We start from the raw sequence: 10,000 nt of genomic DNA, 5'->3' as shown, positions 1-10,000 counted from the left end.
CGCCGTTGCCTCTTGCCGCTACCCCCGCCCCCCCCCGCTGCCGGTTTGCGCGGAGCCCCCCCTTCCCGCCGTTGCCTCTTGCCGCTACCCCCCGCCCCCCCCCCGCTGCCGGTTTGCGCGGAGCCCCCCCTTCCCGCCGTTGCCTCTTGCCGCTACCCCCGCCCCCCCCCCGCTGCCGGTTTGCGCGGAGCCCCCCCTTCCCGCCGTTGCCTCTTGCCGCTACCCCCGCCCCCCCCCCGCTGCCGGTTTGCGCGGAGGCCCCCCTTCCCGCCGTTGCCTCTTGCCGTTACCCCCGCCCCCCCCCCGCTGCCGGTTTGCGCGGAGCGCCCCCGCCTGCCGTTGCCTCTCGCCGCGGCCACCACCGCCCCCTCCACACCCCCGGGCCCCCGTTACCGGTTTGCGCGGAGCCCCCCCTCCCGACGTTGCCTCTTGCCGCTGCTGCCACCCCCAGCTCCCCACACCCCCCGGCTCCCGTTAGCGGTTTGCGCGGAGCCCCCCCTTCCCGCCGTTGCCTCTTGCCGCTACCCCCCGCCCCCCCCCCCCCGCTGCCGGTTTGCGCGGAGCTCCCCCGCCTGCCGTTGCCTCTTGCCGCGGCCGCCACCGCCCCCCCCACACCCCCCGGCCCCCGTTACCGGTTTGCGCGGAGCCCCCCCTCCCGACGTTGCCTCTTGCCGCTGCTGCCACCCCCAGCTCCCCACACCCCCCGGCTCCCGTTAGCGGTTTGCGCGGAGCCCCCCCTTCCCCCCTTCGCGGGCTGCCGCTTCCCTCCCGGGCTGCCCGGCTGCTCTCTAACCCCTGCGACCGAGGCGGCGCTGTTAGGGCGGCCGTGCCGGTGCCCCTTGCCGCAGCTAGCCTCTCGCCGCTGCCCCTCCCGTCCGTCGTCCCCCGTCCCCAAAAACTTGCTGCTCTCCACGCTGGAGCCTGCACGGGGGAGGTTGCGCTCCGCTCCTCCGGCCCTAAAGCCGCCCTCGCCCGCCCCCCGGCTTGCCGCTTGGCTCGGCTGCCCGCCCGCCCGCTAATCCCCCCAACGCCCCCACCCCAAAAACACCCCAGCCCTACCGCATGCCGCTCCCCCTCTCCCCGCTCTCGCTGACCGCTGCCACCCCCCCCCCACCCCCTCCCCCCCGAAACAAACCCCCCAGCCCTACCGCATGCCGCTCCCCCTCTCTCCCTAGCCTGCCCCCCCCGCCGTCGCTTGCTGCCGCCGCCGCCGCCGCCGCCGCCGCCGCCGGGACCCGCCTCGGTCTGGTGGCGCGCGCTCGGAGATCCCCGGCTACCCGTCCGTCCGTCCCTCCCTCCCGCCCCGCCCCGGGGGAGGGCCCGGGGCAGCGCGGGCAGGCGGGGAGCAAAAAAAGGCGCGGGCGCCAAAAAACGTCGGGGTCCCGGGGTGGCGGAGGGGGGCGGCGGCGGGGGCGGCGGCGGGTACACGGCGCCGGGTCCAGGGCGCCGGGTCCAGCCCGTCCCGGGGCGGGGACAGGTGGTGTCGTCCGTCCCCGCCCCCGTAACCTGCTCTGAAGCATCCGCTTCCCGCCGCGGTTCGCCCTCCACCCCCCCCGCCGCACACGCAGCTGCCGCTTCCCGCCGCCTCTGCCCCCCGCCCCGGGATCAACCACCCGCCGGGTCCAGCCGGTCCCGGTCCCGGGAACCTGCTCCCGGGGCCAGCCGGAGCCACGCCCCCTCCTCTGACGCTTCCAGCTGCCGCCTCCCCTCCCACCCCCCAAACTCACACTGGCCCTCGCCGGCCCGCCCACCCGCCTACCTGCTTGCCCGCCGCCGCTGGGTGGCGTGCCGGACACTCTCGCACACAGGTACACAGACAGGGACACAGGGACACAGGCACTCAGGCACACAGGGACACAGGGACACAAGGACACAGGGACACAGGCACTCAGGCACTCAGGCACTCAGGGACACAGGGACACAGGGACACAGGCACTCAGGCACTCAGGGACACAGGGACACAGGGACACAAGGACACAGGGACACAGGCACTCAGGCACTCAGGCACTCAGGGACACAGGGACACAGGGACACAGGGACACAGGGACACAGGGACACAGGCACTCAGGCACACAGGGACACAGGTGGCGGGCCGGAGGCCTCTCCCCACTGTGTGGCAGGGGTCCAAGAGCCACCCCAGCCCAACCCAGAGGGTCTTTTGCACCTCTCTAGAGGCCACCCAGAGACCCCAGGCCGCAGCAGAAGCCTCCCCCGCATGCTCTGCAGGCTTCCGACCCACCCCAGGCCGCACCAGAAGCCTCCCCCGCACGCTCTGCAGGCTTCCGACCCACCCCAGGCCACAGCAGAAGCCTCTCCCGCACGCTCTGCAGGCTTCTCAGCCACCCCAGGCCGCACCAGAAGCCTCTCCCGCACGCTCTGCAGGCTTCTCAGCCACCCCAGGCCGCACCAGAAGCCTCTCCCGCACGCTCTGCAGGCTTCTCAGCCACCCCAGGCCGCAGCAGAAGCCTCTCCCGCACGCTCTGCAGGCTTCTCAGCCACCCCAGGCCGCAGCAGAAGCCTCTCCCGCACGCTCTGCAGGCTTCTCAGCCACCCCAGGCCGCAGCAGAAGCCTCTCCCGCACGCTCTGCAGGCTTCTCAGCCACCCCAGGCCGCACCAGAAGCCTCTCCCGCACGCTCTGCAGGCTTCTCAGCCACCCCAGGCCGCAGCAGAAGCCTCTCCCGCACGCTCTGCAGGCTTCCGACCCACCCCAGGCCGCAGCAGAAGCCTCTCCCGCACGCTCTGCAGGCTTCCGACCCACCCCAGGCCGCAACAGAAGCCTCTCCCGCACGCTCTGCAGGCTTCCGACCCACCCCAGGCCGCAGCAGAAGCCTCTCCCGCACGCTCTGCAGGCTTCCGTCCCACCCCAGGCCGCACCAGAAGCCTCCCCCGCACGCTCTGCAGGCTTCTCAGCCACCCCAGGCCGCACCAGAAGCCTCCCCCGCACGCTCTGCAGGCTTCTCAGCCACCCCAGGCCGCACCAGAAGCCTCCCCCGCACGCTCTGCAGGCTTCTCAGCCACCCCAGGCCGCACCAGAAGCCTCCCCCGCACGCTCTGCAGGCTTCTCAGCCACCCCAGGCCCCAACAGAAGCCTCTCCCGCACGCTCTGCAGGCTTCCGACCCACCCCAGGCCCCAACAGAAGCCTCTCCCGCACGCTCTGCAGGCTTCTCAGCCACCCCAGGCCGCAGCAGAAGCCTCTCCCGCACGCTCTGCAGGCTTCTCAGCCACCCCAGGCCGCAGCAGAAGCCTCCCCCGCATGCTCTGCAGGCTTCCGACCCACCCCAGGCCGCAACAGAAGCCTCCCCCGCACGCTCTGTAGGCTTCTGACCCACCCCAGGCCCCAACAGAAGCCTCCCCCGCACGCTCTGCAGGCTTCTCAGCCACCCCAGGCCGCAGCAGAAGCCTCTCCCGCACGCTCTGCAGGCTTCTCAGCCACCCCAGGCCGCACCAGAAGCCTCTCCCGCACGCTCTGCAGGCTTCCGACCCACCCCAGGCCGCACCAGAAGCCTCCCCCGCACGCTCTGCAGGCTTCTCCGCCACCACAGGCCGCACCAGAGGATCTTTTGCACCTCTCTGGACGCCACCCAGAGACTCCAGGCCGCACCAGAGGCCCCCCCCCCCCAACCATTTACAGGCTGCAGTGCCAGCCTAGGCCCCGCTGGCAGCCTCCCTTGTCTGCTTTGGAAGGCCTCCCATCCACTCCAGACCTGCCTGGAGGCCTCCCTCGACTGCTCCCGGGGCCCTCGAAGCCACCCTAGGCCTTTCTGGAGGACCTGCTCGACCGCTCGGGCGGCTTCTGACGCACCCTCGGCCATCCGGCGCCCAGCAGCTCCCAGGGCCAGGCACCGGCCTCCCCCTCCGGCCGCCCCTGGGGCCGGGGGTGGCTCGGACTCGGCGCCCCCAACGTGTCGTCCCGTCCCCCCCCCGCCCCGCACCGCCGAACATTCGCTGCAGCCGAGGGCTTGCCGCTCGACGCCTACCCCACCCGCCCAGCCCCCCGCTGCGGCCCGGCGCTGCCCCGGCCGCTGCGCCCCGCCTCTCATCGCTCCCCCCACCCGGCAACCGGCCGCCGGGCACGGCAAGTCCCAGGGCAGGGAACAGGTGCTGCCGGGACCCCGTGCTGGCTGCCGGCTTCCCGGGGCTGCCCCGGGCACGGACAGGTCGCCCCCCCCGCCCCGGCGAATGTTCACCGAACCGGCTGCCGGCTGCCTTCGAGCACCCCCCGCCCCCCGCCACTATCGTCCCCCCCCGCCCCCCCTCCGCCTCCGCTGCCGCTTCTCCCCGCACCGCCTCCACTGCCTCCCCCCGCCGCCGGCGAACGAGTCGCCGGATCCGTAGGGTGCCGGGAGCCCGAACGGCGAGCGGCTCCGGCTGCTGCCGGGGCCGCGGGGCTTCGAGCCGCTCCGGCCGCGGCCGGGACCCCGTGCCGGAAGCCGGCATCCCGGGACGGCCCCGGGACGGCCCCGGTCGCCGGCCGGGTGACGTTCAGCGAAGCGGCTGCCGCCAGTCTTTGGGCCTCCCCCGTGCCGGGGCCGCGGGGCTTCGAGCCGGTCCGGCCGCGGCCGGGATCCCGGGCCGGACGATGGCTTCCCGGGCCGGTCCCGGTCGCCTCCCGGGTGACGTTCACCGAAGCGGCTGCCAGCTGTCTTCGAGCCCCCCCACCCCTCCGCCTCCGCTGCCGCTTCTCCCCGCACCCCCTCCACTGCCTCCCCCCGCCGCCGGCGAACGAGTCGCCGGATCTGTAGGGTGCCGGGAGCCCGAACGGCGAGCGGCTCCGGCTGCTGCCGGGGCCGCGGGGATTCGAGCCGCTCCGGCCGCGGCCGGGACCCCGTGCCGGAAGCCGGCATCCCGGGACGGCCCCGGGACGGCCCCGGTCGCCGGCCGGGTGACGTTCAGCGAAGCGGCTGCCGCCAGTCTTTGGGCCTCCCCCGTGCCGGGGCCGCGGGGCTTCGAGCCGGTCCGGCCGCGGCCGGGATCCCGGGCCGGACGATGGCTTCCCGGGCCGGTCCCGGTCGCCTCCCGGGTGACGTTCACCGAAGCGGCTGCCGGCTGTCTTCGAGCCCCCCCCCCCCCCTCCGCCTCCGCTGCCGCTTCTGCCCGCACCCCCTCCACTGCCTCCCCCCGCCGCCGGCGAACGAGTCGCCGGATCTGTAGGGTGCCGGGAGCCCGAACGGCGAGCGGCTCCGGCTGCTGCCGGGACCGCGGGGATTCGAGCCGCTCCGGCCGCGGCCGGGACCCCGTGCCGGAAGCCGGCATCCCCGGACGGCCCCGGGACGGCCCCGGTCGCCGGCCGGGTGACGTTCACCGAAGCGGCTGCCGGCTGTCTTCGAGCCCCCCCCCCCCTCCGCCTCCGCTGCCGCTTCTGCCCGCACCCCCTCCACTGCCTCCCCCCGCCGCCGGCGAACGAGTCGGCGGATCCGTAGGGTGCCGGGAGCCCGAACGGCGAGCGGCTCCGGCTGCTGCCGGGACCGCGGGGATTCGAGCCGCTCCGGCCGCGGCCGGGACCCCGTGCCGGAAGCCGGCATCCCGGGACGGCCCCGGGACGGCCCCGGTCGCCGGCCGGGTGACGTTCAGCGAAGCGGCTGCCGCCAGTCTTTGGGCCTCCCCCGTGCCGGGGCCGCGGGGCTTCGAGCCGGTCCGGCCGCGGCCGGGATCCCGGGCCGGACGATGGCTTCCCGGGCCGGTCCCGGTCGCCTCCCGGGTGACGTTCACCGAAGCGGCTGCCGGCTGTCTTCGAGCCCCCCCCCCCCCTCCGCCTCCGCTGCCGCTTCTGCCCGCACCCCCTCCACTGCCTCCCCCCGCCGCCGGCGAACGAGTCGCCGGATCTGTAGGGTGCCGGGAGCCCGAACGGCGAGCGGCTCCGGCTGCTGCCGGGGCCGCGGGGATTCGAGCCGCTCCGGCCGCGGCCGGGACCCCGTGCCGGAAGCCGGCATCCCCGGACAGCCCCGGGACGGCCCCGGTCGCCGGCCGGGTGACGTTCACCGAAGCGGCTGCCAGCTGTCTTCGAGCCCCCCCCCCCCCTCCGCCTCCGCTGCCGCTTCTGCCCGCACCCCCTCCACTGCCTCCCCCCGCCGCCGGCGAACGAGTCGGCGGATCCGTAGGGTGCCGGGAGCCCGAACGGCGAGCGGCTCCGGCTGCTGCCGGGACCGCGGGGCTTCGAGCCGCTCCGGCCGCGGCCGGGACCCCGTGCCGGAAGCCGGCATCCCGGGACGGCCCCGGGACGGCCCCGGTCGCCGGCCGGGTGACGTTCAGCGAAGCGGCTGCCGCCAGTCTTTGGGCCTCCCCCGTGCCGGGGCCGCGGGGCTTCGAGCCGGTCCGGCCGCGGCCGGGATCCGGGGCCGGACGATGGCTTCCCGGGCCGGTCCCGGTCGCCTCCCGGGTGACGTTCACCGAAGCGGCTGACGGCTGTCTCCGAGCCCCCCCCCCCCCCCTCCGCCTCCGCTGCCGCTTCTGCCCGCACCCCCTCCACTGCCTCCCCCCGCCGCCCGCGAACGAGTCGCCGGATCTGTAGGGTGCCGGGAGCCCGAACGGCGAGCGGCTCCGGCTGCTGCCGGGACCGCGGGGATTCGAGCCGCTCCGGCCGCGGCCGGGACCCCGTGCCGGAAGCCGGCATCCCCGGACAGCCCCGGGACGGCCCCGGTCGCCGGCCGGGTGACGTTCACCGAAGCGGCTGCCGGCTGTCTTCGAGCCCCCCCCCCCTCCGCCTCCGCTGCCGCTTCTGCCCGCACCCCCTCCACTGCCTCCCCCCGCCGCCGGCGAACGAGTCGCCGGATCCGTAGGGTGCCGGGAGCCCGAACGGCGAGCGGCTCCGGCTGCTGCCGGGACCGCGGGGATTCGAGCCGCTCCGGCCGCGGCCGGGACCCCGTGGCGGAAGCCAGCATCCCGGGACGGCCCCGGGACGGCCCCGATCGCCTCCTGGGTGACGTTCACCGAAGCGGCTGCCGGCTGTCTTCGAGCCCCCCCCCCCCTCCGCCTCCGCTGCCGCTTCTCCCCGCACCCCCTCCACTGCCTCCCCCCGCCGCCGGCGAACGAGTCGGCGGATCCATACCGTCCCGAGAGCCCGAGGCGGCGGCACCCAGTGCGGGTCCGGCCGAGGCCGGGACCCCGTGCCTGTCGCAGGCTTCCCGGGACGGCCCCGGAACGGCCGCGGTCGCCGGCCGGGTGACGTTCTCCGAAGCGGCTGCCGGCTGTCTTCGAGCCCCCCCCCCCTCCGCCTCCGCTGCCGCTTCTGCCCGCACCTCCTTCACTGCCTCCCCCCGCCGCCCGCGAACGAGTCGGCGGATCCGTAGGGTGCCGGGAGCCCGAACGGCGAGCGGCTCCGGCTGCTGCCGGGACCGCGGGGATTCGAGCCGCTCCGGCCGCGGCCGGGACCCCGTGCCGGAAGCCGGCATCCCGGGACAGCCCCGGGACGGCCCCGGTCGCCGGCCGGGTGACGTTCAGCGAAGCGGCTGCCGCCAGTCTTTGGGCCTCCCCCGTGCCGGGGCCGCGGGGCTTCGAGTCGGTCCGGCCGCGGCTGGGACCCCGTGCCTGTCGCAGGCTTCCCGGGACGGCCCCGGAACGGCCGCGGTCGCCGGCCGGGTGACGTTCACCGAGGCGACTGCCGGCTGTCTTCGAGCCCCCACCCCTGCCGTGGCCGCGGGGATTCGCCCCGGTCCGGCAGCTGACGGTTCCCTGTGTCGGACGCCGGCTTCCCGGGACTGCCCCGGGACAGCCCCGGTCGCCTCCCGGGTGACGTTCACCGAAGCTGCTGCCGCCTGTCTTTGTCCCCCCCCCCCGTGCTCTCCCTCAGGCGGGAGGTAGACGTGCTCTCCCTGGGCGAGTAGACGTGCTCTCCCTGGGCGAGTAGACGTGCTCTCCCTCGGCGAGTAGACGTGCTCTCCCTCGGCGAGTAGACGTGCTCTCCCTCGGCGAGTAGACGTGCTCTCCCTCGGCGAGTAGACGTGCTCTCCCTGGGCGAGTAGACGTGCTCTCCCTCGGCGGGTAGACGTGCTCTCCCTCGGCGAGTAGACGTGCTCTCCCTGGGCGAGTAGACGTGCTCTCCCTGGGCGAGTAGACGTGCTCTCCCTGGGCGAGTAGACGTGCTCTCCCTGGGCGAGTAGACGTGCTCTCCCTGGGCGAGTAGACGTGCTCTCCCTGGGCGAGTAGACGTGCTCTCCCTGGGCGAGTAGACGTGCTCTCCCTCGGCGAGTAGACGTGCTCTCCCTCGGCGAGTAGACGTGCTCTCCCTCGGCGAGTAGACGTGCTCTCCCTGGGCGAGTAGACGTGCTCTCCCTGGGCGAGTAGACGTGCTCTCCCTCGGCGAGTAGACGTGCTCTCCGCGGAGATCGCGCTTGTCGCCAAGGGGTCGCTGTTGCGCTCTGCCTCCGCCTACGTCATCGTACAAGCCGGCGTGATTTCTGCGACCTGCCGCTGGGCGGAGGTCGGCTGGTTGTGCGCTCGCGGAGCTGACGGCCCTCCAGTTCCGTATATGAGGGAACAAGCGACGCCGAGCACTCCCAGGGCAGCGCTGCCGAGCGGCTGCTCCAAGCCACCCGCCAGGCGGCTGGGCAGGGGTCCGTCTGGCTTCTCGGTGGCTTTCGCCCGGGTCAGAGAGGGGACCCGCGGGGCCGAACAAAGGCGCGGCGGTTTGGAGCGGCCGCTGGCGCACCCTCAGCGGTGTTGGATGGGTTTCGCTCGTCCGTGAGCCGGAGCCCAGCCCGGGCTCGGCAACGAAAGCGGGGAAAAGAAAAAAAGTTGACGAGTGGCTGGCGCCGGCCACTGCCGAAGTGTGGAACCCCCGAAGCGACGTTTGCCCGGTGGGGCACGGGGGCAGAGAAAGCCGGGGAGACGTGGTGCCGGCGTCGGTCCCACCAAGAATGGAAAGCAAGCCCGTCCAGGCACGGCGAGAGAGAGCCCGGTAAGGGGCAGAGAGAGTTCCCAGCACTGGACCCTCTTCACGGGGGTTCCCCCCCATGACCAAAGCCGCAGCCCGCGGGGGCACGGCATCGAAGGGAAAAGCCAGCGGCGGTGACTGGCCACTCGTATGCTATGGAGCCCGGCATGGGGGGAGGAGGGCAAGCCGGTGCCCCAGCACGGCTTCCTCCTGGCTCCAGAGGGGCGCCCCGTGATGGAGATGTAACTCGGTGCAGCTTGAGGGAAAATGCAAGCCCACATTTCGGGGAGGCAGAGGTGCCCTGTGAGCCGGTGCGGCCCGGTGCAGCTTGCCCCCCCCCCCATCTCTGGAGGGCGCCCCGTTTGCTCCTCCGGCGTGTTGCCCGCACGCCGAGCCCCGTGCCTGCTGGCTGCTCCCGAGGGCGGTGGCGGGTGCGCGTGGCTGTGTCTGTCCCAGAAGAGCGAGGCCGTGGGGCCTCCGCTGGCTTCCTTTCCTTCTGTCCTTGTTGATCGATGAGGCCTTTCGGGTCGCGTCGGAAAGGGCCCCCGGCCGGCAGGGCAAGGGCGGTCTTCCTTTCCACTTCGCTTCCCGTCGCGTGTGAGGTGTCGTCCTCGTTCCCCCAGCCCCGAGCGGCTCGAGCGGGGGGGAGCCGTGGCGTTAGCGGCCCGGCGCGTGCCTTGCCGCATCCTCCCCTTTCCACCTCCCCCCCGGCGCTGGGGCAGGGTTCGGGGACCGGTCTACCGCAACCGGCTTTGTGACTGCTGCGTGGCCCCGTGAGTTTTCAGGTGTCCTAAAACGCGTGAGGCGCCGGTGTCGTCCTCGGTTCCGGGTACCCGCGGGTGCCGGCCGCGAGCAGCTGCGTGTGGCGGGGGTTGGCCGAGCCGAGAGCGAGGCGGCGGCGTCGCGAAAGTTAAAAGGGGCTAAAAGCGGCGCCGCGCGTGAGGCCTCACCTGCCCGGGTGGGGTCCCCGAGGGTTCCTCCCTAAATGAAACCTCTAGCCTGAGAGGGGCGGCTTTGTGGCCCGTACCCCCGCCCGCTGCCGAGCGAGCCGCCCCGGCTCTAAGGTCCTGGCGTGCCGGGGGCGCGCCCCGCTTCCGCGGGTCGCTGTCTCCTCTAGCACGTCCCGGTG

The sequence above is a fragment of the Melanerpes formicivorus genome, unplaced genomic scaffold (assembly GCF_026170545.1).
Source record: "Melanerpes formicivorus ecotype bairdi unplaced genomic scaffold, bMelFor1.0.p_v2 SCAF_697, whole genome shotgun sequence".
Classification (NCBI taxonomy): Eukaryota; Metazoa; Chordata; class Aves; order Piciformes; family Picidae; genus Melanerpes; species Melanerpes formicivorus.
This window is presented reverse-complemented; position numbering follows the sequence as displayed.